Source organism: Thunnus albacares, chromosome 7, assembly GCF_914725855.1.
Source record: "Thunnus albacares chromosome 7, fThuAlb1.1, whole genome shotgun sequence".
Lineage (NCBI taxonomy): Eukaryota > Metazoa > Chordata > Actinopteri > Scombriformes > Scombridae > Thunnus > Thunnus albacares.
This window is the reverse complement of record NC_058112.1, coordinates 28,715,240-28,724,062: the sequence shown is the minus strand read 5'-3', so window position 1 is coordinate 28,724,062 and position 8,823 is coordinate 28,715,240.

Genomic DNA, 8,823 nt, shown 5'->3' with positions numbered 1-8,823 from the left:
TCTTAATGCAAATAGACTCTTTTCACTGCATATGTTTTGACTTGTCAAAGCAAGAAAAGCATGTGTAAATAACACTAAAGCTGGCTCCATTCCATTAAGTGTCCCAGTATGCCATGTCAGTGAGTGAGCATGCACAATACTAGAACCTGGGAACTGGCTCACTTCAATGCAATGCAGCCTATCATTACTTTCATTAATTCTTAGTGCTTTTCCTGCTTTGACAAGTCAAAACGTCTGCCATGAAAAGGGTCTAATTGGCAGTAGCAGTTAGATTTGTGACATTTCAGGCAGGTGTAGGGCTTACCTTCCCCAAGGCCCAGCTTGCTATTAATGTTTTAATTGATAAGGATTATAAAAGTTGCACCTTCACCTTATTTTTCTCCATGTCCAGTCAGACCAGAAAGTCACAGCAGATGTCTACACAAAGTAGGCAAAGCTTGGTGACACAGTGAGTACTTGCAGGCCTAGTTCCTGAGCAACAGTTTCTAGATAGCAACATTATGTTCCTAGCTAGCCAGGAACATGATAGCACAAGCTAGGCACATTAGCCCCCCGAACTAGCTCAGTCATTAAACAAACAAAAAGTTTGTCAGTTGAAAAGGTATATTTGTACCATTGACTCCTGTCTTTTAACTGTCTGTAAAGCATGCCAATTTTTTTGAGCAGTTTATAGTCTGGCAGAGGAGGGTCATAATTTAATGTTACACAGTGTGTCATACCTTAGCTTTATTAATTTTGGGATCTCCTGCTCGCCCTTTCACTCAAACCTGTCAAGACTACAGTTGTATTGACAGAGCTATTTGCAGCAGCAAGTTAGCTTGCTGTGAATTTGTAAAATAGAAGTCTGTTATTATACTATATTTTTTCAACCATTAAGATTTAATATTTGTAAACTTTTCAAAACCAGAACTGTTCAGGTGGGAATCCACAAGAAACCAGACAACCAGAGAAACAAAGTGGCTTGCAGCAGGTCAACGGATGTAATTTGGGTTTCAAAGATCAAAGTTGGATTTACTTTGCTTTGGCAAGCAACAATTCCATGAAAATGAAGTGATTGAATATTTTACAGTTGGAAATGTTGATGTGACGTAGCCCTTAAAATGAGACATTTTCGTAACTGTACAGCCCCATCTTTACGTGTGAAAATGTAAAAAAAACGAAAAATTTTATATTGTTTTGGTGGTATGCAATCCTGCCATCATCTTTCCAAGTCTTCCCCATTATAAATTAATTTACATGCATATATAAGGTGGCTCCCTGATGCAAAAACACAAAATGTATGTTTCCATTTCCATATCTCTAAAAACACTGATCTACATCCTGAACACATCCTCCAGTGATCTGGCCAATCAGCGGCTTGATTCATCACATGTAGATTGCAAGAGACAGGGTGCCCACGCAGGCGTCGATTCCCACACTACAAAATCACATTCACAGCCCATTGTTCAATAACTCTACATACACAGCAAGTGGGTGAATACTCTTCATGGAGATTCAACTGGTATAAAATCTTAACTCGTCTGGAGGCGGCAGAAGATTTAAATAAGTGACATGACAGAGAAATAGCTGGTTAACTCCTTAAGATACTGTTTTCCACTTTTTTTGTCTTTAATATTTAAAGTTAGAAGAAATTCACTTTATTGTACGCTGACAGCATTCTAAATATTCAGTATCCAGTTCTTCATTGAAGCGATGATGTGTTCACCGAATAAATATTCAAACACAAGAGTTCATTGTTTTTATGGCAGTAGCATTCAATCAAGAAAATATTATACACAGTCTTTTGTGTCATTTCTTACACATTCACCGGCACATATTTGGTATTTTTGAAAACATTTAGAACTCCAAATTAAATTTTGTGGGTTTGGATGATGTTTGTACTGTAATGACTGACCCATCAGCTGGTCAATGATTCAAGGTCACATTCACACTACAGGATGTGCAGGGGAATGTAAAAATGACATTTAAGGGGTTAAAATCCCAAGTAGTGGGATAAAATGTGGCCAAGGAATACTGATATTAAAGAATATAAGTAGCCTGCATGACACTAAACCCCAATCCAACTGTGTTTGAAAGTGAAGTTATAAAGTATAGCACAGTATAGTGTTGCTGATTGGTGAAAAATATAATTTTCACACTAGGAAGTTATAGATTCTTATGTCCATCCTCTGACTAATGTCAGAGCATTCAAACATGAACAATGGTCATGTGTCCCTTTTATTCCTCTCATCACAGATTGGCTAATCAACCACACCTGCAATGCACATTAGAATTAAGTTAAACCTCCACACTGGTTCACTTCGTTTATTTATTGTTTATTTTTGCAGGGAAAGTGCACAATTACGAGTAATTGCACCAGCGTTAGCTAGCAGCTAATTAACATCAGTGAGAGATAATAAATATGATCAGTACGATAAATACAATAAATACAAGGCATTCATTGGTGGTGACACTTTTGTGCTGACTTTACCCAAAGCTTGAGGATGGTTTTAAATACTGCAAAGCTTCCTGAGTTTTTAATGTTCCTGGGTATGGAATTTCATTTCCCCACTACTTTCACTGAGAAAGCAGATCAAAGGTTGTTTTTCTGAACTGCGGTACCCAGTCACCCTTAGCTGATGTTCAAGTCCTACTGGTACTGCCACTGCAGGGATAGGCCAGGCATCTTCTGAGAGGAGGGGGTGCAAGATTATGAATAATCATCAGGTATGCATCAGAGTAAAATAAGAAGTTCTCAAAATTGAGGAAATTATATTTTTTCAGGATATTACAGTGATGGTGATCCCTTGGCCTTTTATCTAGAACTTTTAGGATTTGTTTATAGAGTGAGTGCACAGGCTTCAGTGTAGTCACACCTGCCTGTGACCAGGCTGTTATGCAGTAAGACAAATGGGGAAAAATCATGGTGTGTACAATAAGCTTTGCAGCGGATGGAGACAATTGGTGCCTGATACTCTTATAATTATTGAGATTAAACTTAACATTGCTGAACACTGCTAGTTTGTTTTGTGAATGACAGTTTTGTGTCAATCATAATGCCTAGATATTTAACGTGTCACAGATTTGATGATTTCACTATTAATTAAAATATCAGGATTGACTGAGTTATTTATCCTCAATGTGAAATACATGCACATTGTTTTGCTTACATTAAGGGTCAAGCATGAATTAGCGAGCAAAGCCGGCACCTTGCTTGTCCAGCTGTCAGTTTGGCTGCAGCATGTTCTTTAGATCTTGCATGGATAAAAATTACAGTATCATCAGCATACATTTGGATGCTAACATCTGGACATACTTGAAATTTAGAGTTTTGAAAATAAAACGTTATGATTAACTGTGTCAAATGCCTTAAAATCTAAAAACACAGCTCCAACACCATTTTTTATCAAGGTCACTTTTAATTTGTTCAACAAAAAAGCAATTTGCTGTTTCTGTCAAATGATGCTTTCAGAAACCAAATTGCATTGGGTGTAGAGTAAATTCATCTTCATTTAAATGAGAGAATAGCGGATCACAAACTACCTTTTCTGCAATTTTAGAAGCTATTGGCAGGATATTAATGATACACTGCACTGAATCCGCAAAGAATGAATTTAAGATTGTAGCTATTTGTTCTTTGTCTTCTGTCACTTTTGATTGTTCATTATTACCCGATTTTGAACTATTTCCTTTAGACTCATTGATTAGTTTAATATAATAACCAGCTTTGGCCTGTCTCAGTACTTTCACTACTTTGTTTCGCAATCCCTGAAATTTTCTTTTATCATGTGGTAATCCAGATTTAAGAGCTGCTTTCAATGCTAAGTCTCTCTGCTTCATTAACCTCCAAAGATGCTCATTTAACCATGGTAAATTATATTTTTTACACAAGTGTGAGCCCTTTTGTATGTCAATGTCCAACTGCCAATGGAAGTCCAATGGAATATGCGGTTTGATGACTCCAATGAATGAAGGTAATACAGTCTTGCAGCTTGCAGAGTGCCGTCACTTCAGCTGGCCCAGCAACAACGCAACAAGAGCAATAAAAGAGTAAAGATGTAGGTGACCATACTGCCTCTGTACACCATATATCCAATAAATTGCCTTGTTTTGGCACTGGGTATGGGGTTTGTTTTGTAACAAAAAACATTCTTATTGAGTTTAGTCTTAAATTTGACTTTTGCAAACTCCTGCAGTACCTGCATTGCTGCCAGTTCGTGTCGCCATCGTCCACACACTCAAATTAATCGAAGTCAACTCCTGCAAGAAGAGACAATCAGCAGATATGAAGAGATGGAGCCAATACATACCTCTACTCTTTTTACTGAAGGTGGTTTGGAATGTCAGTTCATTTATCAACACCTTCATTCTTGGCTCCATCACAGCCTAACCATGATTAGTCAGTGTTGACTGCTTTTTAAATAAACAACATACTATTGATGCCTGAGAACTGACACTTGTTGATAGATGTCTGTATGCAAACATTTATTAATAGACATCACAGAGATGTGGGTTTGTTTCTGGTGGCACTGCTCTATTTTAAGACGGCATAAAAAACATAAAAGACATGATGAAATGACCGTGGACCTGGAAGATTTTATCATAATTTTATTCATTGTCTCTAACAATACTCTTCTTTTGGATTGAAAAATCACTTTAAAACCAACTTTGGAACAAGTACAGCACAGTTTTCACAAATTTACATCTCCCTGTGTTTTGTTTGTGATATTTTGTAGAACAGAAAATTGCAACACACTGTTTTTTCTCAGACATAACAAGCCTGATTGCCAATTGACACACCCTGGGTCTTATAATGAATTATATTGAGAACCTGCAGAGAACAGATTAGTTACAGGTAAAAAGGACAGTTAGTCCAAACCACCAATTAAGCTTGCAAACTTCCTGAAAAAAACTGAAATTGTAAAAGTAAAAGACCTGAAGCAAAAACTTGTTTGATGATGACGCCATTGCATCTCGGAAAAGTCAGCACTGATGCCATTCGATTTAGTTTCCCCTCAAAGGAATTCTCTGGAATGCAGTTACTTGCCCAAATATTAACAAACGCCTTAGAAACACACGACCAACATGCCTGAAGGTCCTGTCTGGTGCCAAAGCAGGTTGTGTGATAGTTTTGTCTAAAGAAGTCTCTGTTCCTAATCTCAATGTGGCTGAAGAGTGTCTGGTATCTGGTTCAAGGCTGCGGCGTCTATGGGCGTGAAACAGGAGGTCTTGTTTTGACACCATGGGACAGCTCTCTTTGTTCTTACTTATCTCCCCCTTCTGTAGCTAACCCCTACATGCTGCTTCCCTGTGATGTCTGGAGGGAAGATAGCGGACCATAAAAACACACTCTGTTCATCTGAGAGGGTAGTGGTGCCTTCCTTTGGGTAGTGATTTGTAAAAACATACTGCTCAGTACTTGTACCTGTTGGTCACCTCCAAGCATTTGGACAGGTAGTGATAAATGTGCTGCCACAAATACAGAAAAAAGAAACTGATCAGTCCAACATGAGGAGGAGGAAAAGGAGCATACTGTGTTTTTAATGTACATTACAGTAGTACAACCAGAGTAGTTTTAACCAGATTTAAATGTGATCACATCTGTGTTGCACAATTTAAATAAAAACCTGGATATATACATGCTGAATGTTAGTTAACCCCCCTAAAATTCGGTACAGGCCACAAAATTTAGCTCCAAAAGAAAATCGCCACAGTCAAAAGCCCATAAATAAAAACTTTGTTTCATTAAGAAAAATTAACATGATTCTACCTGCTGTTTGTAACTGCAATGTGCACTGCATCAGAAAGTTTTCTAGCTACCATTAAATAACTGAAATTAATAACTGAAATTGAATTAAATTCAACTGATTTTACTGTTTTTTGCTTTCCAACTATTCTGTGGAGTTCTGTGGCAGTCTGGGAGTCTTTGCTGAACCTCTATCACCTTGAAAATTATGAGTCATTAAATGCTATTGGGTTGAGTTTTTTTCTTTGTTGCCTTTTTACAGTTTTGTTTTTGTTTGTTTTTTGTCCCCCTGGGACTGTGCTCATATGTTTCTTCCCTCTTACGAATGCAGCCAGTCAGGTTAAACCATCAACCATCAGTTAAATATCAGACACCTTGAATTACAAGCGTGTAGCAACAGGGCTTTTAATGTATGTCTATAGAGGAAAGAGAACAAAGTTTTAAAATGAAACATGTACTGTATAGTCTGGGGTTTTGAATTTTGCAGCAACAGAATAGTAAGAAAATATGATTAAAGGTAATCATGATGGTGCAGCCTACCGTTAGCTATGAGAAAACAAACAGCTTTCTAAATTGCCAGAAATGTCAAAGAAAATTAACACTCATTAACTGCAGAAGATATATTGTATCTTAATGGACTGAAACTGCATGCATTTTTAAGATTTGTTTGTTTCAAGTCCATTTGCAGAAAGCTATTAGCCTGTTTGATAGTAAACTAATTCCACTTGATCCATGACTATGCAATCCTTTTTCCTATTTCAAGGCCAAAATGACACAGTTGGTATATCGTTTCATTCCTGAAATTGTCAAAATCTTGTATGTATCCATTACAGTCCATACCATCCACTTTATCTTATGAGCATTCGCCCTCCCCACCATACAGTACCTTGGTGTATTGTTTCCTGGAGAGCCCATGTGATTTGCTGTGCAGAGCTCAAGATTATATTTCAGCCCGAGGCTTTGGAGTGGCTATACGTCTTGGGAGAGTGAGAATTGGCTCCACAGGGGGACGACCAAACAAGTAACCACCGACCGGTTCTTCTTCTAATCCTATTGAATGGCAGTAAGAGGTGAGAAACTCTATCACACATAAAAAGACAGAGGCCTCATTTTACACACTCTGCCCCAAGATCCCAGCTTCCCACAGCCCTTCTACAACAGGAATTAATGGATTTGTAGCTTTCTGCAACAATGCTTGGCCAAAACACCCTGAGATTTGCATGAGAGCCTTTAGTCAAAAAGATGGAGAGCACGACTTTGTACCCGATTTCCCTGAGCACTGCACTGCACTGAGCAAGGGATTAGTTCAACACCTACTTTTATAATGGAGTTTGATACAGTTTGCTGGGTTTGACTCACAACATCCACATCAATGTTTAGTTTTAAGCTGTGTCCCATTTCATTACTTCATACTAATTAATCATGTTTTGAATGTGTGGTGTGGTCACACTGGAACAATGACAAATTAAATACGATAGAATGTTAAATTTCTCTGATTTGTGTTTGGGTGTGCTGTTAATGGACACATTTTCACAATGCAGCACACATATAAAATGAAGGAGCTGCTCACAGCTGCAAGAAATTATAACTAATTATGGATGGTGGCGAGACAGCTCCAGGAACATCTCAGAAGGCAAGAGAATAAATCTGAAATTAAATAAATATTTGAAGTAACATTTCATGTTTTCTTTATTAAATTCCCAGTAAGGGCTTATCCAGACTTTGCAAGTAAAATATGTCTAGACATGGAGGTTAGAACTGGGCTGAATTTGGTTTAAAAAGTTTTAGTTTTTAAGACGTCAAAGTTACGTAACACTGCAGTAAAACAATATTTGAAGGATACACACACACACACACACACATATATATATATATATATATATATATATATATATATATATATATATATATATATATACACACACACACATAGGTGACAAATTGCAGGAAAACCAGTACAGGACTGAATGCTTGACCCCTACAGTGAGGGGATCCGGTGGCTCTGTTTTGCTTTTGGGGGCATTTTGCTGGCATGGTTTGGGTCCACTTGTCCCCTTAGAGGGAAGGGTCACTGCAAATCAATACAAAGTTGTTCTGAGTGATCACCTTTATCCTATGATGACAGATTTCTATCCTGATGGGAGTGGTGTCTTCCAGGATGGCAGTGCCCCCATCCATAGGGCACAAGGGGTCACTGAATGCTTTGATGAGTATGAAAATGATGTGAATCAGAAGCTATGACCTTCACAGTCAGCAGATCTCAACCCAGTTGAACACCTATGGGAGATTTTGGACCAATGTGTTAGACAGCGCTCTCCACCACCATCATCAGAACACCAAATAAGGGAATATCTGTTGGAAGAATTATGTTCATCCCTCCAGAAGAGTTCCAGAGACTTATCATAAGATATGATCGAAAGCTCCAGAACTGCTACAGCAGTTGAGGGAGAAAAAAAAAATGCTGTTACCTCAAGTGCAGTTCTCAGGGTCACACTTTCAATCTCAACTTTTATGCCAAGATGGATGAAATGTTCCTAAAGTTCTCAGAAAAAGTGGAAACTGGGCAAAAAGGAACATCTCTGAGGATCATGTGATATGTTTAAAAGCTCCAAAACAACTTTTAAATGGACCTTGTGGTGAGCTGCCATGATTAGTACAGTAAAGTACAATGTGATCATGACAGGAAAATAGTCAGACTAAGTATTATTTTTTTTCTCCCCTTGGCAGTTTCTCTACTTTTTATATGTCATGTTAAACAGTAGTTTTGAATTCGAACAGCCACAAAAGTATTTTATTGCTAAACTTTTCACAGAGGTGTCATCAGAAATGAACATACTACAATGATCATCATCCCACTATGGCTGAGCATCTCTAACTCCGCTGACAGACACCAAGAACAACTTTTCTCCTATATATTTGTTCACGCTCAGAGAACAGCGCGTCTTTCTAATTTGTCGACTGTGCAAAATAAGTTTTAAAATTGCCTCTGTGAGTGGAGTGCGATGACTCCTTGTTTGTGCTACTTGGGGATATGAAAAGCTTGATGCAGTGTGTCTTCATAACGCACGACTGGCACGCTAAAATGGTATCCAGGAGCT